This window comes from Alosa pseudoharengus, unplaced genomic scaffold (assembly GCF_046254945.1).
Source record: "Alosa pseudoharengus isolate Yale_2024_CS ecotype anadromous, Long Island Sound unplaced genomic scaffold, YU_APseudo_1.1 YU_APseudo_1.1_scf_7, whole genome shotgun sequence".
NCBI lineage: Eukaryota > Metazoa > Chordata > Actinopteri > Clupeiformes > Clupeidae > Alosa > Alosa pseudoharengus.
Window position 1 is genome coordinate 12,756,713 of NW_027468859.1, and position 24,589 is coordinate 12,781,301.

Sequence of the window (24,589 nt, forward strand, 5' to 3'; positions counted from 1 at the left end):
AGTATGGTTGCATGGTATGTTGGGCTGTCTTTTTTGTAAGCACATCTGGATTTGTGAGTATGTGTGTGTGCGTGCATGTGTTTGTGCGTGTGTGTGTGTGTGTGTATGTGTTGCTATGGATGCCAGTTTAATCTGAATATGTAATACAGTGGTGCAATGAAATAATTACACATTATTTGTATGTGTGTTTAGCACATTTATTCAAATGCCAATGCATTTTTCAATTGCCAATTGTATGTGCGATTTAGTCATGCAATTTGAAAATATATTGTGCAGTGCATTCTGCAATTGGAAATTCATTGTGCAATTTGAACTGAAAAAGGCCCGCCTGTCTCTTCTGCAACTTCTACGACTGCACTGTTAAAAGTATCTTGACAAACACATCACTGGATTCCCACCACAGTTATTATAGTTAACAAAAAATAAAATTAAAACAAGCAGTAAAGAAATAATTAAGTCAACTGAAATACAATAGTTATACAGTTTTCCAAAAAACCTAAATGAAATAAAAAAATTTAAATGACAATGAACAAACTAGTTTTGAAAGTTTTGCATATGATATGTGTGAGCAAGTTATTTTTGAAAACTAACTTGCTCACACATATCATATGCACTACTCCACATATCAATTCCCATGTTTCCTCCTTCCCAATCATGTACTGTTTTCCCTCTTTCCATCAGGGAGATGCTACAGGAGCCTTAAAGCCCCCCTGCACATCAGTGCCGACATGAATGTGCCGACACTTTCCGCCATTGGCCCACGCACACCACTGACAAACATTTCATAAGCAAAGGGTTTTATTGAGCGCCGCCAACAATAATAGAACTAAATCGCGATCTATAGTAGTGCTGAAAGGCTTTGGCAGTGGTATGCAGTGTTGTACTGAAAAAACAATGGAATGAAAATGGGGAAAGCAGAGTGCTTTAGGTGTCGCACTAGGCTCAGAAACAGTTTTAAACAGTTTTTACCTGGGATGTGCCTGTGCCAAAAGACCAGTGCATCCAAAGGATATCAAATCCTTAGCCCTCCAATCCAAACCGAAGTGTGAAGCTTAAGGTAAAACAACCATTTAGCTCTTTCTTACAATGATACATTGTAGCCAGCTGGTTATTACATTGTAATTACATAGTAACAAGGAGGCCATGATATAACTTTAAAATTAAGAAACGTATTGATACGTAAGGGATAATGTATAGAACGCTGGTCATTATTGGATAATAAGTCCCGACAGGGCCCCAGCAGTGGCGCGACTGGCTGGGGCACCTGCACCGTACACTGGTGACCCGGGTTCGATTCCCGCCCCGTGGTCCTTTCCAGATCCCACCCCGACTCTCTCTCCCACTCACTTCCTGTCAATCTCCACTTTCCTATCTGATTAAAGGCATAAAAAGCCCAAAAAATATACAAAAAAAAAAAAGTCCCGACAGGGCGAACAGGACCCCAACGCGCCAGCAGAGGGGTCTTGCTTCGCCCTGAAGGGACTTATTTTCTGATAATGACTGGCATTCTATACATTATCCCGCTTATTATACGGCTACTTGCCAAAATGAAAAAATAAACTCCAGGATATGTCTTTACATTTATTTCTGAGAAACAAATAGTTCACAACACACGCTGATCTTGAATGAATCAAACATTCTTTAGAACACAGCTGATCAACCGTCTGCTTTCACTTTGGAATTAAGTTCCATTGCACGAAGTGACTGAAGTGCGAAGTGATATGAAAGACTTAAATCGGAAGCACAAAACCCGTTGCCATTGACAGCGGTTTGCAGTGGTAATTACATGAAAATACCGTAGAACGTTGGGAAGTCCCATTCAAGTCAATGGAGCGTTCTACTAGCATTGTGAAGAGCTGTATAATAAGACTCGTTCAAACTGTGGCTGTCATGTATTGAGTGGTCTTTGTCCTTTTGTGTAGGGTAATTGAGAGTGTAATGTTTGTGGCATTAACCTCAAAGCCATTCCCACACTACACCACACTCTCACACACGCATACCTTACATTTTCTTCTCTTGCCTAGATCTAGTTTGAGGTGCCTGGAAAATTGTGCTTTTCTGTTGGCGAACTCGGAACCATGTGTGAAGGAGCCTGTAACATAGCACAGTAAAGTCAGGTGCCTTCTACAAACCACATGGTGTTAACATAAAAAAAAAATGATTCCATGGGACAAGATGGCAAGACTGATGCGACAGCATAGCATGTCAAACACTGGCCGTGCAAATGGGTCACCTGCAACTGCTGGAGACACCTGCTAACCGCTGCTCCTCATCATTGCTATTTACGTCATCCTTACTTACTGTATGCAGTTAGGTGTAAATCATCATTGCTATTTACTTCATCCTTACTTACTGTATGCAGTTAGGTGTAAATCATCATTGCTATTTACTTCATCCTTACTTACTGTATGCAGTTAGGTGTAAATCATCATTGCACCTGTGCATGCGCACCCCGCATTGAACCCATGTCCTTGGAGTCGCTAGCATGTTGCTACAGCAGCTGAGGCACAGGAGTGCAAAAGGTACCGAGTCTATTTATTCCACCTACAGTACTAATCTCAGTTCAAATGACTGATTAGCTATATCAAGCTTATTTAAGCCTCTGGCCATAGGGGACCACGTGTGAATGAAAGTGCTTATCCTTCACTCCATTCAATTAACAAATCTCCTCATAACATTATCAGCTGAGGGGGTTTCTTACACACAACTGAGGGCCAGATGTATGTACATTTGCGAACGTAGCGTTATCAGCGTCATGGACAAACCGCAGATTGCGAACGCTGACAGACCCAAGTTTCCGTCGTATTTATCAAACTAGTGTAAACTGCGCTTTTCTCTGCCTTTCTCCGCCCATAAACGCAATTTACGAACGTCCACAACTGAATGGCAGAACCTACTGTATACAAGCGCAGTTGAATGAAGTTAACTGATGAGAACATTAAAAAGAATCAAACGTTCAGCTATCATGAAATTATACCATACATGATAAGATGTCAACAAGCAGGGAGATAATGAAGATCAGTAGTTTTACTCAAAGTACTTGTGCACGTAGGCTATGGAAAATTGGTCAAATCTAGCAAGTAGGAAAGTTTAAGTGAATGACGTGAAAGTGAAAGACATTCAAAAGGCCAACGAAAGTTAAGGTTGCTTTTGATAGTACAAATACTTACAAAACTGGTGCTCTAAATAGCGATTCTGTTGTCTTTGAAAGGTTCTCTTATTGACGCATTGAACTGCAATTTGGATTAACACCTGCCTTTACAAGGCGGAAGTATTTAGGCGCAGAATAGACATGCGCTTTCAGGAGCAGTCTTTGTAAATACCGCGGAATACATAATTAAGCACTCTTCCCCTCCCATCTTTTTACGCTAAACTCCCACTTTCCCCTGGATCCTCCCATGAATGCATATGCATGACACGAAAAACGCAATTAGCCATGTTCAGCTCCCGCGACAGGCAGTTTGCACTTTTACATCATTGCGGCCTGTTTGTACATACCTCGCAATGATTTTACACGCACGTTGCGAAACAAATACGCCTGAAGTGGGCGCAAACGCGTTAGTACATCTGGCCCTGAGAGAGATAAAATTATACTCTAATGTTAGATGTGCATGACTGCAGAGAGATCAGAAGCGACAGAGAAATACGAAAATAGAGATTTTTACAATAATTCACTCATTCATTTTGCAGACGCTTTTATCCAAAGCAACTTACAAAAGTAGTGGGATGAGGAGTGCAGAGGGGACCTTTGGTAGCAATTAATACACCATGAAACAATACTATTACCAGAGGATGAGAGTGCAGAAGTTTTAAGTACTCGCTAAGTTGAAGGAGAAAGTGGTAGAGGAAGGAGGTAAAGGAGGGAAGAAAGGGAAAAGCCTGTTAGGTACGTTGGGTTGATGGCAGTAAAAGTATGGAACACAACACGAGGCAGACCCATCAAATACACTATTCATCGTTTCATGCCAGAAACCTGGTGTGTTGTGTTGTTGCTTACCCCGGCAAGTGTTATGAGAGTTAACATTGCAGGCAGAGAAAGCATGTGCGAACTAGTGGCCTGTGAAAAGAGGCAAAGGTTACATCCGCCCACGTGCTCACACACACACACACACACACACACACACACACACACACACACACACACACATACACACTCACACATGCCACTCGCTCCAGATGAAGGCGGCAGATGAGATTGGAGGTGATGGGGCAGGGGTGTGTGAAAGGTGCTTCACACCAGCAGGCACTGACTGGTCTCACTGTCACGCGCGTCTCTTGCGACACACACCAACCCCCCATCTTTTGCCTCATATCTGATAGTGCATCTCCCTATAGACTCCCATGCACTATCTAGATGAGCACAGTCATATCTATCTTAAAGTAGACATAGAATGGAAAACCGTATATTTTAGTATATAAAGTATATCTTTTGGGCTGTTTATGCCTTTAATAAGCGAGGACAGCGGGGAATGACAGGAAGCGAGTGGGAGAGAGAGTCGGGGTGGGATCCAGGAAACTGGATACTGGCCACTGGCCGTAATCCAACCCGAGTCCCCGTATAGACCTGCATATGGTCTAGATAGCCATAGCAATACATTTCTATCAGTCTGCAGTCTGCTCAATGAATATCAAACCAATGAACTACATGCTGCCAACCCTTTTGCTCGACCAAACTGCGTGAAAGCTACGTGAAAGGTCTTGTGAAAAGAGCTGCCATGGTTTGGATATTGCAGTGCCACAGTAGCTCTAACAGCTCTGGGCTTCAGGGTCCTCGGCCACCTCCCATGTCTGGGTCTGAGTCTGGGTTTGACAGATAGGGTCTGTGGTGTCACAAAACTCAGGTCACACAACACAAGTAGCAGAGCACAGATTTGAAAACCCTTTTACGAAACAAATGGAAAACGAAACACTGCCACCACTGTGGCCTCTCAGTACCCCCCCCCCCCCCCCCCCCACCCCCCACACACACACACACACACACACTCCTGCACTAAAACTTAATGTTACTAATAACCAGGCTTTTAAAGCAGGGACACGGTGACATTTGCGGTTTCTAGCTCCCTGCCTGCAGCCTTTTCTTTAGCTTTCCTGCTCTCCTACAGGGGGACGACGGTAAGCTGGTTTGGGGCTGCTTGTTTGACTTTCTCTTATTAATGGACCTGGGGATAAAAAAACCTTTAATCCAGAGTGGGCTGTCTCGCCTCCAGCATACTTCAGATGTTCTTTTCTGTTTCACACACTTAAGACTTTCTTAAATTATATTCCAACTCACTTGACTTTTTTCTTGACTTACTGTTTTACTGTAATATGTTCTTTAATAAATATCACTTTTCCTAGAAAAAAGTCAACCACGTGTAGACTCCATCTGATCTTGCTTGGCCAAGACACACAAAAATGTACAATAAAAAAAGAATGAAAAGAAATCTATAAACAAATCATTAAGTGGCCACAATTGCTCTCTCTCTTTCTCTCTCTCTCTCTCTCTCTCTCTCTCACTGTACCTCTATCAAAGCTTGTTAGGCAAGGTGAGTCAGCAACCTGAGACATGAGTATGTAAGTCCCGAGCTCTTGTCTTTTTTTCCCGGTGACCTTCCACATCGATCTGCCTGCGGGTTGGCTCACCCCACGAGCGCATGTCTGAATGGGCAGTCAATGAGAACTCTCATGGGGGGGGTTAGGGTGTGAGGGCGTATTAGCCGACAATACCCCCAAGAGGAAAGCAGAGGGCCCTTTTAGTTTAGTCCACTGGAGAAGGGCCAGATGTGGGATGCAGTCAGTGAGTCAGTAGGGGTGAGGGTGGAGGCCGATGTCACTTAACCCAAATAGAGCTTTCAGGGTGAGATGGCTTTTGGTCTGGGGTTTGTTATGTTTATTGGGGGGGAGGGGGTTGCTCAGAGGAGTAGAAATACACACACACACACACACACACACACACACACACACACACACACACACACACACACACACACACACACACACACACAACAACAAACAAAGCAGGTGTCTGATACTTACACATTACTTGACTCTACCTTTGCACTGATTTCACAATTGCAATCCAACACATGACACTCCACCAGCTGCACCTAATGGAAGAAAAACAAAGGAGACAAAAGCAAATGGTTTGATCAAAATCACTGCAGCACACTGAGAAAAGCCGTGCTAAATGAAATGCGCATATTAAGAAGGAAACAACCACGATGGCTCCACTGAAACCTGGGTGCGAGTGTGTATGTGTGTGAGTGAGTGAGACACAGAGAGAGAGAGAGAGAGAGAGAGAGAGAGAGAGAGAGAGAGAGAAAGAGAGAGACAGAGAAAGGGAAATGAGGAATGAGAGTGGACACTGGCTGGCCTGTCCGTAATTGACAAGTTATTGTCTCCGACGGGAAGCTGGCCTCGTTTTACAGGGTGATTTCTCCTGTCTGTCCTTCTTTTTTGTCATTTTTTTAAATTATTTTTCTGCTGGTTCCCTCATTTGATTCCCACTGAATGCCAACAACTGTTGCCAGGCAACTAAATATGCTCACAAAGAAATTTTCTTACTCTGGCTTGCTTCCTTCCAAGAAAACAATTCTTTGATTTTGAAAAGATCTCAACATTCAAATACTGCATGAATTTGAAGCAAGTCCGGTATTCTATACGCTTTTAAGTAATTTTTTGGATGATAGCGAGTCTAATTTTCATTAAAGGGATACTTCACCCATTTACAAGCTTTGTATCATTAGAAACCCGGTAGTATTTCCAAATGATCGTGCTTTACTCCCTCATTTTCCCCTAAGACAAGAGATATCTAAAATCGTCATTTTGCTCCATCAGAGGATTTTTTGGCCAGAGGCTGGAGACTACATCACTAGTTCTGCATGTTTTCAACCTGCCCATAGGGGGGTGGGACCTCACTCCCAGAATGTACAAATAGTGTCTGCCATCGTCCTTTGAAACTATGCTGACAGGCCCTTGCTCTGCGGAGAAAGCAGAGAAGTAACAACAATGGCAGAAGGTAGTTTTGAAACTGGTATGGTAGAAGGGGATTTTGAAGATCTGGTGTGATGCTCCGATGCTCATGGCAACCTGTACGAGGCGCAATACAGCGAGGAACAGTTGAGGGTGATGGAGGAACAGGAGGCGGCCGCAGCAGCTGGTGCAGCAGAGGAGCAAGACCTGGTTGTGGGTGAGGAGGAAGAGCCTGGGCCGACTCAAGCTGGGCACTTATGGACACACACAGAGAGTCCTTTTGCTGCCTGCTGTGAATTTCAGCCAGTTTCTTCTTGAAGAAATGCTGTATGTGTAACAGAGCACCATACCTTTGCGCTACACATGGACAGGGGGTTTCAGGATCCCGAAGGCGAGAGACTGGAGAAAGGCCTGCCTGTGCTGTTCGGAATATCAGACACCGATACCCGGCTTCCAACAGACAGTAGCCTATACTGCAGCTATCAAGAATTGTTGATGCTCAGAATGAGCTAATAAGTTTGACATTGTTCATATATTTCTTTTTAATTAAAAGTTCAAATTCATGTTGAGTGTGTTTTTTTTTCTCGTCCTTAATGTTGCTCCATTAGAGTATGTAGCCTATTAGAGAAATAGTAATTTCAATTGGGGAAAAGGTTGACGATATAGGCTAATGTTTAAATCCTTCCTCCTGGTCTGGATAAAACATCCTACAACTTCAATATTTTACAGCATATTCTAAATTGTTGTTACTTGATATCTTGTCATCGCTACCTGTAGTAGATGCGAGTGTTTATCACAACAAATACAGTCATGTTTTGCAGATGCAGTGGTAAAAAAGTTCAGCAAATTTCGCTACTTATCATTAGTTAAATGACATGGCATGGTATGCTGTCAATTCACGGGGCATCTGACATGGAAATATGTCAAATGCGTGACTTTTGTGCAAATAGGCAATAATGATGTGCTGCTAACGTTCACAAAATAGTAATTTTTGAAAACTTCTATATGAAAAACAGGACCTTAAAGGATGAAAAACAAAACCTTAACATAAAACAATGTTCGTTTTCATTTTAGAATCCTTATTAATGCCAAAATGTTACATTAATGAGTCTCTCGGCATGCTTGTACAGACATGTTTTTCCCGGTGTGAGCGGTGTACAGTATGTAGTCTTGGGGAGTGGCCTTGCAGGGCAGCGAAGGGCAGTGAATTCTAGGAGTTGTTGGCTTTCATTCAGATGAGCCAAAAATAAATGTTCTGCCTTTTCGTCAAGAAGGCACCGACTTAAAATAATTTCACATTTACAGTATACTACATAAATGACCCAATTTCACATCTTTTCAGTGGCAAAATACTCCTTTAAGGACTAAAATGATGTTAATTGGAGCCGTTTTGAGTAAGACTAATACACATTTAAATTAAACATATCAAATAAATAAAACAAATAGACAAATAAAATGGCATTGCCTTTAAGTCACAGTAAAACGCTCATTTAAGTCACTGACAAGGCTCAAAATATCATTACACGTCTATGCTGCAATGGAGAAGGTATAAACCAAAGTATTTTTGTTAGTCTAAAGAAACAGTACCAAAAAGTAGTGTCAGTGCATTAGCTCATTCATCATATTTCTCAATATTGTCAGCAACAAGCTTTGACTTCATATTCCCAACCAGCATGTAAAGTGGAATGTGCAGTGTAGCAGCAGTAGGGAACAGATCACTCACTTTGATCGCAACAGGATTGTAGGCCTATATGTTCTGTGTCCCTATAATAGAACTGGTATTGATGGCCTACTGTATGTCATTCTCTATTCCTATGTTGACTATAAAGAGAAGGAATGATGTGCATCTAGCTTACAGGGCAAACCAGTCAAATCTTGTAGTCTGTGCATGACAACTTCAGAATTTCTCAGCGAATCATATTATTTCTACATTTACAGTAAAACTGGCTCCAATGTTCCAACTCTAGCCATTTTCAAATCTAAACTTAACACCAAACTGTTATCAAAATACTCTTTGCTAACTGATCAAGAGTACTTTCGGTTCATCAGATACAGCTATTCCCCAATAATGGTTTTATTTAATATTCTTTGCTTTTGTTTATGTAAAGCATATTTAATTGCCCCTATGTTTGAAATGTGCTATATGTAAGGGATAATGTATAGAACGCCGGTCATTATGGGGAAAATAAGTCCCGACAGGGCGAACCGGACCCCGACGCGCAAGCGGAGGGGTCTTGTTTCGGCCTGAAGGGGCTTATTTTCCCATAATGACCGGCGTTCTATACATTATCCCGCTTATTATACGGCTACTTGCCAAAACGAAAAAATAAACTCCATGATATGTCTCTTTACACTTATTTGTTACCGTTTCGTCGTGGCTTTTGCTGAGAAACAAATAGTTCGCAACACACGCTGAACTTGAATCAAACATTCTTTAGAACACAGCTGATCAACCGTCTGCGTTCACTTTTGAATGAAGTTCCAAGCGCAAACTCCGTTGCCATTGACAGCGGTCATTCTTGTTTTCAGAGGTCCTTTCCCAAGAAATAATGACCGCTAGAACTTTCGGAAATCCCATTCAAGTCAATGGAGCATTCTACTTGCATTGTGAAGAGCCGTATAATAAATATATTTATCACACTCTTTTCTGATTGGCTGGCGGGTGGCCTTTAATTCTGAATAACAGGACACCGTTCCATATCAATGCTTATGAAAGGTAACTATAACAACCATAGTAGGACGACGGTTGCAGTGCTCTAGAATCTTTTGGTTGCAGGCTTCCCAAAAATGGAATCAACTGTAAACAAGCTAACTGTCCATGCTAAAGTTGTACAACAAGCTGAACTAGTGAGCTGCTTTTTAAACAGAACCGCGTGTTTCCAGTGTTTACAGTGGCAACCGGGTGATAAGCGGGATAACGGCCTTCGAGGTGTGTCCAGTTATACGGAATTAATGGACTTGGGCGGAGGCAACTCCCCTCCGCTGCGCGTCGGGGAGTTTTTGCCCCTCGCCCTCGTCCATTAATTCCGTATAACAGGACACCTGGGCAGCCTTTATCCCTTACATATGCTATTGTACTTGTACTCTGCACAATGACAATAAAGTTGAATCTAATCTAATCTAATATAAATAAGCTCGCCTTGCCTTACCATATGGTCGCCACATTTTCAAATTACAGCTATTAATGTCCAATGGCTTTCCAGGGAATCAGGTAAAGATTAATGTACTGTAGTCTGGCTAAACAGTCTATTAAACTGGGTTACATTCGTTATAATAAGACCGTTCTAACGGCATTGCTTACAATGGAATGGAATGTTGTTTTAAAGTCCATGGTGCACAGTTGAGTTAAATCATTTTAGACTGGATCTTAGTCTGGTTTGAGGTTTTTATCAGTTGTGGTCATGTGATGGATGTTTGATTTGCTATGTGAGACTGGTACTGGTTCCACTTGACATGAACATTTGACAGGCTAAAGTGCCTTCTTGGACTTTTCAAATTCAAACATCTCTAGCTAATTGGATTAAACAATTTCTTTCCACAGCAGGAAAATGATAATAAAACCACAAATCTGTATTCTCAACCACGCTTAACTGATCCTCCTCCTTCTTTTGAGGAAGGAAAAAAAAAAACCTTTGGTTGCCAGTCCTCACCAAGGTAACGGCGCAAGCCAATGCACGCATTCTGATTTCTCCGGCTGTCAGCTGAACTGGCGCAAAGCGAAGCTCTCTTGCGCTTATGCAAATATTTATCAGGATTGACGTCCGGCTTAATTTGACAAGAGCGCAGTGGTGCTGAATGGCTTGAGATGCCGAATGGTAATTACTCCTCGGCAAGACAGGGGAATTATGAACTCGTTAGCATGCTCAACCTCCTGGAATTCATTATTCCACCTGTCATGCTCCCCTGGTCACCGCTTAAACACACACATACACACACACACACACAGATACACACACACACACACACACACACACACGCATACGCACACACAAACACACACACGCATACGCACACACAAACACAAATACACACATACACACACATTTTCAAAGGTATATATATATATGCAGGCTTTCACATTCAAAGATGAACACTTGCATACAAATATAGAGAAGTGCATAAACTATCAAATAGACACATGGTTGTACATGCGCACATAAACACTCACACACATAAACACTCACACACACACACATTTTTGCCAGTGATGCATACAAAACCATTAGCAGGAAAACACGTCTGAAAGCTCCCAGAGCTTTGAGTGAAATTCTCTGTGACGGCCATTTACTTCAGCAGTCATTTAAAGATCTTTCCCCCACCCTCTCTCTCCCTCCCTCTCTCAATCAAGTATGTTACAGTAAGCATCCAAAGAAGCACTGTGCATCTTTAGTAGTCATTTAAAGACCCCCCCCACCCTCTCTCTCCCTCCCTCCCTCTCTCTCCCTCCCTCTCTCAATCCAGTATGTTACAGCAAGCATCCAAAGAAGCACTGTGCATCTTCCATATGAACATGCTTACAGCAACAGCATGAGACTACAAAACATTAATGCAGCAATGGCTATTTGCAGATATACATAGAACATCAGATACACTCACATACAGACACACACTCACATACACACACACACACACACACACACACACACACAGACAGGCTTGCGCTTACAGTAATTCATAGAGGTTTCTGCTGAGTAAGTCTGTCTCATCTGATGGCCTCCAGTGTCTTTACAGAGACAGACAAGCAAGAGACCACGCGGGGGGGTAGAGAGGGGGAGTGAGAGAAGCAAGCAAGAGAGAAGGAAGCAAGAAACCAAAAAGGGAGTGAAGGAAAGATGGAAGAGATGCTGATTACTGGGAGGAAGAGACAAAGGGAAGGGTATGTGAAGGAACGAGGGAAGAAAGGCGAAGGAACGAGGGAAGAAAGGCGAAGGAACGAGGGAAGAAAGGTGCAGAGGCAGAGAAGGGAAAGCGTGAGAAGGAGATTGAGAGCCGTGGCACAACTGGAGAGAGACACAGAGAGAGAGAGAGAAATAAGAGAGCAAGAGAGGGAGAGAGAGAGAGAGAGAGAGGGAGCAGGGCGCACTGTGCTGCTGGTGATGCATGCTCCAGTTGGCCCTCTGAAAGGCATGTGGGCGAGAGCCTGGAGGAGCCCAACAAACAAGACCGCCGCCCGCTCGCCAACGCAGGAGGTGACTCGGCACAAATCAAACCCCAACGCCGCCCCCCCCCCCCCCCACCACACACATACACACAAACACACACCTTCCACTCTCTATCCAAGTCTCTCTCTATCTCTGCCTCTTTCAGCTCTCCGCCTTCCCTCCAACTTTCCCCACCATGTGCTATCTGACTGCAATGAAGGCCCACACTGACACACATCCCTTTTCAGACATTTGACTTTTTATTGAGAAACTTGTGTATTTCACCCTTCGATATTTCAGACCCCTCCTAGCACATGAAGATGAGTTCATTTCCACTCATTTCCTGTTGTCACTTTAGCCTAGCTATCATGATGCCCTTTAAGCACTTACTGATACCCCCCGCCCCCTAAACACACTCCATATCCCAGCCCAAGTGTCAGCTCTAAGGGGTAACACTGTCGGATTTTCACCTTGTGCTCCAGACCCTGTTTACTTTTAGAGCGGACAGGATATCAGACCTTTTCTATGCAGAGAGTTTTTTTTTCATAGAAGGGATGGACCTGTCAATCACACTGAATTGTGAGAGCCACCACATTATCCAGTATGACTCCTGCCATGTTAAAAGAGGATTTTTTTCCCATGAGTGTGTGGCTGGTGCTCTGAGGTGAAATAGGCCTTTATCTCTATCTAAACCCTCCCAGCTAAAAAAAGAAGCTTTGGATGTTTACTTTTGTTTTATTCCCAAGAGATAGGCACTGGGAAAATGTTGACATTTTTAAGCATCCTCTTAAAATCTTCTTTCCATCCTTCGGTTTTGATCTAAATATGAATTTTAGTTACAGTAATTGTTCATTTTGTATATTTCATGACTCAGCCTAGCCTATTCTATTTTTTCTTTCCCTTGATTTAATTCACCCTTGTCCATTTCATTCATTTGAGTCTATGTCTAAACTGTTTGTCACTGAAAAAGAACGTTGACTTGTAGTTTCTATGCCAACTTTGCTATACAGTTAAAATTGGAATGATTTGATTAATTCCTCAAATTTGATCCATGAATCCTTCACGGTTTGTCAAGGCAAGCTTGGCTGGCCTGCGGTGTTCCAAGCGTCACTCTCCCCTATATCTGGAGGTACAGTCTCGCCTGGAAACACCGCAGAGCGATTTCCATACCTCATTTAAAGGCAAAATGGTTTTCGACTGTGTTGTTGGTTCGGTTGAAGTAATCGCAAAAGGAAATGAGGCTTTGAAATTATATGTAGGCCATGAATTATAAAGTCATTATTTCACTAACAGTTATTTGTAATATTTTATTTTATTCATTTATTTATTTTATTCATTATTCAGGCACTGCCTTGGAAAAAAAAAGGAAAAAAAAATACTCCTAAAATTGTGCTTGATTCATTGTGCTTGATTCTGTAGCCCTGAAAGGCGGTGTTTATGAAAGAGCGAGGAGGCAGTGGCACACTCCACACTCTCCAGTCTAGTCAGTGAATGAGAGCAATGCGTTGGCAGCACAAGCGCGTTGGCAGGGCGCGCAAACGGCATGAGCCAAAACATCATGTCGAGACTCACGCTCGGAGCAAAGCAGAAACGAGAAGAGAAAGAGCAGGGGGGGGGAATGAAAACGACAAACGTCTGTGGGTGCTGTCGTGTTCTTCCTTCAGACCTTCCATTTCCAAATGCCCTTCACCAGCTCATTTTGTGTGGGACAGATGTGACGTCATCTGGCTGCAAGTGTGTCACGGACTTGCCTGGTCTTTTCTCAACGTCCTATTCACGCACATGGAATTTTGTTCTGTCTCACAGACATAAACATGTCCTACTCATAATGCACCACAGGGAAAAAAAGCGACTCCCTGATGTGTCTGAATCATTCAGTCATCTGGCTGCTCCCCTTAATTTTCCTTCAGTTCCTCACCAACAGCCACCCTGCACCAACAGCCACCCTGCAATGTTAGTTCACACACACACACACACACACACACACACACACACACCAAGACCTGATATGACTGTCTGTGTGTCACCCACATCCCATCATCTCCAATAACTAAGGACTTTCGCTGTGACACACAGCACACACTCAGGGACACACACTCCAGTCTGTGTTTGTCCATCACCTCCACAAGGACTCGCTGCCTTACAAGACTGTTTGTTCCCTGGCTACTCCACAGGGTAAGGCACTCAACCTAAGCAAACACACATGACTGATTGCATTCCGGCCAGGCAATTAAGGAAGGGGGACGCCGGGAATGACAGGGCAGCGGAAGTGGGGTGGGCTAGTGTGCTGGGGGTTGGTGTGTGTGTGTGTGTGTGTGTGTATGAAATGCTAAGTGGCAGGCAAGTATAAGAAATGGCAAAATACCCACCAGCGATATCATGTCTCAAACAAGAAAAAAACAAAAGGACAACAAAAAAGCTAAATGTTTACAGCATGGAGTGCATGTGTGTGTGAGAGAGAGAGAAATAAGGAGGAGAAAGAAAGGGATGAGGAAGAGAGGGGGGACTGAGAGCGATAGCTAGCTGACCTGAGCGACTGCACTGTTAAAGCTCCAGTCTCTTCAGACTATGGGGGCAGGCTAACAGCTTCAGGGACCTGGTCTATTCCCAAGCATACCTAATGTCACGCCCGCACACCTCAAGTCCTGCACACTATCTCTCTCTTTCCCGCTCTTTCTATCTCTCTCTCTCTTCTCTTTCTCTTATCCACTCTCTCTATTTCTCTCTCTCATTCTCTCGTCTCCCCCTTAGACAGACTGACAGGCAGGTCCCTCATTGCCCACGCCTCATTCACTTAGCCCAGCCACCGACTGAGGATGTGTGTGTGTGTGTGTGTGTGTGTGAGAGATAGCGACTGAGCGAGTGTGAGTGTTGTGGGTGTGATTGAGTGTGTCGGCCAGTAATTGGAGCCCATTTAGTGCGCGCTTGTGCCTTGGACTCCATCACGCTTGATCCTGAGTGGGTCTTCTGCCTCTCTACTCCTCCGTCTCTCTCTTTCTCACACTCTCTCTCTCTCTTCCAGGCAGAGAGGGATCGCTCTCCATTTTCAAACGCCAGATGTGCTGCTGTGGCCTTGCGATGTTGGTGCCGCGATGGTGCACAATACTGCACTGCATCGTTGCAGTGCAGCATCGAGATCGTGCACCTCCATAGCAACGTGCAATCTGGAGGTCAGCCTTCCACCCTCTGCGTCCACACGGTGTCCTTGGACTATTCTTAGGCAGTGAATGTGCACGTTACCTAATACTCTTAGCTTCTCTCTTTTGCTAGGAAATATATAGAAAAGCAGCACTCTCCATTGAAAATCAATGACAGAGCCCTGGGAGTGCTGGGACAATATACACTTCAGTCACACATATTTGTGTATAAGTGGGAATATGTCTATGTGCTTCTGCCTCGTCGATATAAAGAGAACTAAAAGCAAGTGTGGATGCAGAACGTTCGAATAGAGTATCGAGCTTGGGCCAACAAATAAATTTATCTGCCAATGGATTAAGAAAATGTATTTTAACATTTAAGACAATTTGTCTTAAATCTTAAATTAAGGTTAGCTTTCTTAATCCATTGGCAGATAAATTTACTTGTTTTTTATGTCTTCATTTAAGACATTTTTGACTTATTTCAAGTCAAATAATCTTACAAGAAAGCTCAAAGTAAGTATCTTTATACTTAAAACAATACTAACTAGATTTGTTTTATCTTAATAGAAGATTATAACACTTGGTAAGATATCACTTTTTAATGACATGACTTCGCACCTGCCTGCTGCTTTCAGGTGCCGATTTTCGATGTTCCCACCCTCCCTCCCTAACCACCACCAGTTTGGCCTCGTCCAGCCCAGAGGGTAGGCACCACCGCTGCCATCTCGTTCCGGCAGGTTCTGTAAGCGTCTGCACACTCAACCTGGACTGAGGACAGGGCCTATATGCCAAAGACTATCTCATTGTTGCTTATGTCTTTTGTAAATCCTTTTATGGATTAAAACATTTGTTAACTTTCATTGTACCTCCCTGAGTTTTTCTGGTAGAACTACTATTCACTTGAGTTGGGCATATCGTCTCTGTATTTATGGAACTTTTATTTTGCTGCCAGTCTTTGCCAGGACTCCCTGGCAGAAGAGATATTGTATCTCATTGGGACCTTCCTGGATAAATAAAATAAATAGATAAAATAAATGATATGTGTCAAAGTGCTCCTCTACCACGTCTCTCAACCACACGACAGAAGCAGCCTGTCCATGAACCACTTTTACATCAGCTAAGTACACACTAGTTCTCATACTGGGACACTGGGACAAAAGGCTGACAGAAATCAATGGATAACAACCTTACAGCAGGCCGCAAAGTGCAATGCTGCACGAGAACAACTAATTGGTTCAGCCATAATGATTTATGTCTAGTGTTTACTCTCTCTCTCTCTCTTAGATGTCCTTCATCCCCCAAGATGCATGTCTGACATCAAAGGTCTTTCGATTCAATCCATCAACTTCAGTATGGACTTAGTGCCGGCCTTTGTTTTCATGTGTGCGTGTACTTACATGCGGTGTAAGGCTGGGAGGGAGAGTGAAACTCTAAACGGAGAGGCTGGAGGGAGAGAGAGAGAGAGAAAGCGAGAGAGAGAGAGATAGAGCTTAAGGCTCGTCTGATAACGCTCTTCGTCCCTTTCACACCACGTCTGGGTAAGATGCAATAACAGCACGGCTGAAAAAGAAGTTTTGTATTGTATTTATCTTCAAGCACACTGAGGGCCTCTGTGCAGCAATGCGTTTGTGATGGGAATGTTGGTGTCGAAGTCCGTCTCTTTTACAGCCTATTTTCTACTGGGAGTGTGCAATACTCATATCATGACATAACTGGGACATATACTGTATGTTTACTGGTCAAAGTGTCTTATGTGCCAAGCCAACAATGACCTGGCCTGTTTCCCTATGGAGAGAATAAAGTACCTATATCTTTTCCCCTCCCTTTCTCTCTTTGTCCACACCCCAAAGGGCAAATAGGTGACTAATGGGGGGGGCAAAGGACTGGTCTTGAGTGACTATGTAGAAAGGAAAAAAGAGATAGAGAAAGAAAGTGAAAGACATAGACAATGAGAGAGACAATGAGCCACTGAGCGTGAGAGGTGGAGAGAGAGTTGTCATATTTTTTGACAATGTGCAAGGTGACTGCAGAGTGTGTGGGTTGGCCGATGGTATTCTCATCATACTGGCATCCCTGCAGGGAGTGTGTGTCTGTGTGTGTGTGTGTGTTTGTGAGCCTCCAGACTCTACCTACCGCTGCTGCTGCTGCTGCCACTGCTGTTGGACATTGGAGTGTGCAAGTCTGAGAGTTGGTGGATGACTCACCACTGCAGAAGCACCGATACTCAACCACTACAAACACGTGTGCATACACAGTCAGACACACACTCTCTCTCTCTCTCAGACACACACACACACACACACACACACACACACACACACACACACAGAGTCAGATACACACACATAGAAATAATCATGCAGTCTTTCACACACTCTCAAACACACGTGCACCCACCACACACACACACACACACACAAGGTAAAGTATAAAAAAACAGTGGAATGTGTTTTATTGTTCCATTGTGATGTGTACTGGGATATATGCAAATTTTAAGTCTACACACAGACACTTGGATGTCTTATTCTCTATGTCCCCCATACTTTGTGTGACTGCTTTGGCAATATGAATGCCTTATTTGTCATGCCAATAAAGGATTTTGAAATTGAATTGAATTGAAATGAATGAGAGAGGGAGGGAGGGGGAGAGAGAGAGAGAATGAAATGAGGGAAAGGGAGCATGAGAAAGGCTGGTAAGTATGATAGCAGAGCCCAGTGACTAATGATGGTTGTGGTAACCTGCTAGGTTGTCTGGATGGGTAAAGTCCTGCACCTTCAAACTCGCAAAATTAGACATGGAGGCAAAGAGGCTATGATCTATATGAGATAGTGTCTGTGGCTAGCACACGTCTCTTAAAGGGATCCAATGCAGTTTCGGGTTTTTTTGCTACTGCGCTCCGAGTATTTGTATTTTTCAGAACTGTTGTAAATACCACTCACTGGGAGACAAGCTCTTGCAGATGGGTGTGGACGCTCACCTAGTATCCTGGATTACAGATTACCTGACCGAGCCGCCACAGTTTGTCAGATTGAAGGACGGTCTCTCAGACACTGTGATCAGCAGCACCGGAGCTCCACAGGGAACTGTGCTCTCTCCAGTCCTGTTCACCCTGTACACATCTGACTTCTGCTACAATACTGAGTCATGCCACATGCAGAAGTTTTCGGATGATACTGCAATTGTGGGATGTGTCAGGGATGGGCAGGAGGATGAATACAGAAGCCTGGTGGAGAACTTTGTGCAGTGGTGCAAACTCAACCACCTCCAACTCAACACTTCGAAGACCAAAGAGATGGTGGTGGATTTCCGCAGGTCTAAGCCCGCTCTGCTACCAGTCTTCATTGATGGGGTCAATGTGGAGGTGGTAAATACCTACAATTATCTGGGTTTACAACTGGACAATAAACTGGACTGGTCAGCAAATACTTAAGCACTCTATAAGAAAGGGCAGAGCAGGCGATCCTTCAATGTCTGCAGTAAGCTCCTCAGGATGTTTTACCAGTCTGTTGTTGCCAGCGTCCTCTTCTATGCTGTGGTATGCTGGGGAGGAAGCACAAAGAAGAAGGATGCTGGGCGACTAGATAGGCTAGTAAGAAAGCTGGCTCTGTCGTGGGAGCCGAACTGGAGTGCATCACTTCAATATCAGATAAAAGGACCCTGAGCAAACTGATCAACATCTTGGACAATGAATGTCATCCACTCTACAGCACTATTATAAAGCAAAAGAGTTTGATCAGCTGGAGACTTCGCTCACTGCCATGCACAACTGACAGGCTGAGGAAGTCATTTTGTCCCCAGGGCCATTGATCTGTTCAATGCTTCACTAAAGGGAAGAGAAGAGATAGACTTCTCTGCATAGTCTGTCTGCCTCTCCACGTTTGAGTACTGACTGTCCACTACTGTTTTACTACTGTCCACAGCCTAATGTTTTACTGCTACACTGTTTCTCATGCTATATTAGCACACATGACCAATGGCTTCTGCTACAATACTGAATAGCTGTAACCCTATTACCTCAACCTATTCTTGCACTGATATAGTTTTTATATTACCTTGTCTACATTATACATTACTCTCTTATTTGTCCATATTTATTTATGCTGGTCTCTAGACCATATTCTTGCACTGTTGCACTGTTGGACTACTTTTTGCACCTTCACCATGACGCTCACTTTCTTACAGCACCTTACCATGCACACAGAATTACAGGCCCAGTCCCGGCCCTATCACTGCAAGCGCCTCATGCTTGATCATCCTTAAGCACACTGTGGATTTATTAAATTTAATTTATATAGTATAATTAGTATTTCATTTTTTAGTTTTCTTATCTTCTACTGTCTCAATTGTACGGTGGAGTTTTGTCATATATACTTATATTTACTCTTTCTGCTGTAAGTGCATGTTGTGTGTGATGTCTGTATGCTACTGAGACCTTGAATTTCCCCTTGGGGATGAATAAAGTATCTATCTATCTATCTATCTATCTATCTATCAATGCTCACACCATTTAATGTAACAGTAAATGTGGATGTGTTTACAAACAAATCTCTGAAGAACTGTGTCAACTGAGAAGGTAATGGTACATTATTTCATACAAATAGTAGGGTACTGCACAATTGCCATAAAGCAGTTTGTGTTCCTCCAGGTCATGAGAGAAAAAATTGTAAGGCTGGTTCTCAGTAGATGGCTAGGCAACGGATGCGGAAGTCATGCGATGCTCCCCTATGGGGGTCATCCCTATGTTCCCCGGGTCCTCTGTTCCCCGGTCCCAGGGTTAGGGTTTTACAAAAGGGTCCTACAGTATGTTCCCCGGTCCCATACAAAACGGGGCACATAGGACCCGGGGAACATCGGTAGGCTCCTCTCCCTTATGTTAGTAAACATAGTTTACCATCAAAATGACTTTTGAGCTGTTATATTAAGGTAAAAAACACAGGCACTGTCAGGATGGCTGAGTGAGTGAATGAATGCTATCCATGACTGGCACTTAGGGAAGAGTATTTGTGGTAAACAAAGCCATGAGAACGTCACATACTGTAGCTGAAATGCAAGACAGAGAGAGAGAGAGAGAGAGAGAGAGGGAGGGAGGTAGAGAGATTGATGAGAGATTAAGAGGGGAGATTAACAAGTCTTAAACAGACGGAAGCAAACAAATGAGGGAGGGATGGGACCCAAGGAGACGGATGAAAGGAGAGGTGGATGGGAAAGAAGGAGAGTGTATGGGAACATCATACATGTAAGTAAAGGCATGGATGAAAGAATGAATGAATTAATCTATCAGTGAATGAAGGGACCACGCTTGAGATGAGGAGGGAAGGATGACGTGTGTGTGAATGAAGCAGACAGAACAGCGAGAGATGGACTGAGAGAGAGAGAGAGAGAGGGAGGGGAGAGCAAGAAAGTGTGTTTGTGTGCGGGGCGCCATCTGTGTAGCTATTCAGACAGACTGATACCCATGGTGAGTACAGGCTGTCATTGTCACTCTTACCAGACACACACACACACACACGTACACACACACACACACAAACATGCACACACACACACACACCGGCTAACAAATGAGCCAAATCAATAGTCCTGCCACCTGCTCTGAATGTGCATGCGTGGGCCAAGCACTTCAACCAAAGCGACAGTTAAATATAAAGTGTGTTAAAATCAGCTGAGATGAGCCTGGACACTGCCAATGGAAAAGTGGAAAAAAACTCCATTCGAGCATAGAGAAGAGAGAGAAAGAGAAAAAAAGGTGTGACAGAATGTGTGAAGAAGAAGAAGAGAAAAATAGTGACACGACACAAATGACAATCTGGCAGAGTGAGAGATAAACACTGTTATCTCTCCATCTCCGTCTCTCTCTATCTGTCTATCCATCTCAGCAGCCTTCCATCCATCCATCTCCACGTTCCATCGCTTTCTTTCCTGGACCACCATCAGGAATCCTCAGCCCATTTTGTGTGTGTGTTTGATTGTGTGTGTGTGTGTGTGTGTGTGTGTGTTGTGTCCCGAACCAGGGGCGCCAGAGAGCTGTGATTACAGAATTCAATGGCCATTAAGTAGAGGTGGCTGAGATGGCCAAGTCTATTCACAGCGCCAATGTCGCGCCACACGCTTGCCACTTAGCGCTACGTGCGAGGAAATCAAGACTTTTTATGCTCCATTTGATGAAAGAAGGGGAAAAAAAAGAACTTATTAGGACACTCTAAAAATAGCCGAGGGAAAGTAGCGTATAGCAGCACTTTACGGTCGCAACAATAAAACCCCTCATTAGAACAAACAGGATTCATTGACTGGATGGTGGTGATTTATGTATAGGCTCGGTATGGCGGAGTAAGGTAGGGCAGGCCCAGGCTCAGAACATCAGAACCTCGGTCCTCAAGGCTAATTTACACCACAACCATTTTTGAATGCAGTAAATTGATTAATTTATGTGTCACTCACGCCTACGTCTTGCTTGCTGTGAAAGTTCCTAGTACATTGGTGTGTGTGTGTGTGTGTGTGTGTGTGTGTGTGTGTGTGAAAAAAATGAGGAGATGGTAATACTCATAATAGATCCACATGATAATTTGACCTAAACATAATTAAGTGGGCATACCATTTCACAAAAATAGTATGATAATCAGACAGACCAGTCAACAAAGAAAGCTTTTGAAAACCGAAGTCCCGGCTGAACTGTCTGCAATAGCCAGCATTGTCTTTCGTGTCTGGCACCAACTCAACGGACCCTGCTACAGTCTGCCATGTCTGGAATCTGCAATGTAAATTCCACTGGGCTTAGTCTCAGCACAAAGATCAGTAAATCCAGTATATGATTACTGAACAAAAATCATTCAGAGCAAGACTACCACAAATGTGCATTTTCTGAATAGATGCCTTCCATAAATTAACTTTATCCCATGATTTATTTTCTCTATAATAATTGTGGCATGTGTGGGTGCAACCAGTCATGCATAAATGGCTATCAATAAAGGCCATGTTTTATTTATGTTGTGTCTGTACCTCAGGCTATTTCATAGCTCTATAGATATGTCATGTAAAGAGCCATACAGTAAATATGCTGAAACAGAATACAGTACAATCTACTGTAATGAAAAGACTCTGGTCGGATGGGTATGTATAAGCCCACTGTCATTGACACATTTCTTTTAAAACAACCTGAAAGGTGGGAATAGAGAAAAAATCCATTCCACAATAAATGGGCCACAGCGAGAATACCAGAGAATACCAAGGACAACACACACAAATTGAATCAACAAAATAAATAATACATAAAACATAATACATCATGCATACAAACATACAGTGGGCATTACTTCAAATTGGCCAGCTTCCCTCACGGTCCGCATGTAACATCACACGGGATCACGCGACTTTAATTTGTATTTTTCCAGTGACGCTGCAACAACCCAAACAACCGGCAGATGTCTCTTGTGAGCAGGGTGTCTCGTAAAAAGAAATGGAGCCTGGAAAACCCTACACAGACTTCACTACATACTTTAGCAGACTTTAGCAATAATTTATAGCCAGAAATATGCCTGCCCTGCCCTAATAAAGAAATATTTGGTTAACTGCGAGTGAATCCCGTTTGCTGCCGTAGAAGAAATGTATATGCCCTGGCTGTCAGTAGACGGAGGAGCGCACAGTCTACGAACACCCGATGCTGCAGCTAAGCGATTTAAAATGGCTCAAAACCACTTTGTATTAAGTTTTAATGACTCAAAAATGAAATTTTTAGAATCAGAGAATGAAGAACACGTCAGGTTCATTAAAACGTATTTTCTATGTGTCACGAAAGGCTTCAGAGGGTGGGTTACAGTTAACACGATATACCCAAATTTCAATAGCCACTGAATGGACTTCGTATATGTTTTAGGAATCTAGCCTACTTTAGGCTACTTCAGGACATGGCCGCCGTCACCAGTATTGCCACGGCAATACTACTTTTCCAAGTAGGCTAGTATTGCCTGGCTAGTTTTCATACATGAGGTTACACTAATAAACAACCTCACAAACTGCTGCTGCGCGGCGCTTATCATCGAAGTGTTTTTCCCCATGCATTTATTCTAGGCTACTGTCAGTGACTGCCGTGAGAGAAGCGGGACAGCAGCAGCAATGGCAACTCTTTGTTGAACTTTTAATTGGTGTTCAATGGTGTTGCTAAGTAGGCCGAGTTAGGCCTATAGGCCTAAATCAACATTGAATTAGTTATTGGATGATATTAAAAAGAATCGGAATTAGCCTATTTGTGGTTGAGCTGGAAATTTCAACTTGGTGATCAAAAAGTTTTGGATTTCATGTTGACCGCGACTTCAGAGAAATTGTTACGTTGTGTCAGTGTAAAGTTAGCTAGCCTAGTCTAACCAAATATTTGTCTTACAAATCTAAACCACAGGCTCACGTTAATCTAATGGGCTTTGAGACATCTGTTTTGTCTTGTGACAAAGTCTCTTGGTTCAGTTGTTTCCAGTTTCATAGAAACGAGGGTGTTTTTTACATTTGCAGTAGCCTAACTACAAAATCCAACCTAATAACGACCCCCACTCTCCGGGGCTAGGTGGAAGGTGTTGCAGTAATAGCTGATTGGCGTAGCCTACAGTGGACTAGGGCTGTCAAAATTGCTCAAAAATGACATTCGAATTTTCCCTATAATGCCTTTCCCTAAAATCCAATAAACACATGTATTCGAATATATTGGAATATCTAGGCTATATTATTTGCGCATTATGCCAATGACGCGCATCACGTCATCTTTTTTTAACTTTTTGGAAACTTTTGAATTAACTGAAAGAAGATAAATATTTTTCGTTAGTTTTGGAAGTTTATTTTTACGTAGCCTAAAATGGCCAGTTCCGACAAAGCCGAAATTACTCCTTTTGAAACAATGAGTGCAAGCCGCGCATTTGTATGGTTATATTGCTTGACAGGGGGGGATCCCAAGCAGCTTTCAGCCATAAGGCTACTTTGAGAACATTTCCTAATTCACCCGACACTAATATTCAAAATGTTGAAAACTATTTCGGCATAGCCTATAAGCAGTTTAATTAAATGTAATGTTAGTTGTAAACAAACAGGCTACTTGGTGAGGCTTGGCCTCACAGATGCACTCGTGCCTTAGATGGCAAGAAAAATCTTCACGATATAGGCCATTGACCGCCCGATTCACATTGGCTGGGGGGCAGGGGGGGCCATCAGACATTTGTGCCCAGGGGTCTATGAATTGTTAATCCGGCCCTGCCCCCAACAAATCACACCTTTCCACTGTGACAGCTTAAAAGAAGTCGAGAGGACTCCTAACTCACAGGCCTATTCACAAACCGGTTTTTGTGGCATTTCGCCATGTTTTGAAATCCTATGCGGCTA

At 43.2% G+C, this 24,589-nt stretch overlaps 1 long non-coding RNA gene across 1 annotated transcript in view; it reads right to left on the reverse strand.

The window, feature by feature from the left end:
* Positions 1 to 24,589, reverse strand: part of LOC143110186 (uncharacterized) — a 69,147-nt gene that overhangs the window by 22,232 nt on the left and 22,326 nt on the right. Inside the window, exon 2 of the long non-coding RNA XR_012984087.1 lies at positions 6,016 to 6,086. This is a non-coding gene — a long non-coding RNA (uncharacterized LOC143110186). The remainder of the gene's footprint in view (positions 1 to 6,015; positions 6,087 to 24,589) is intronic.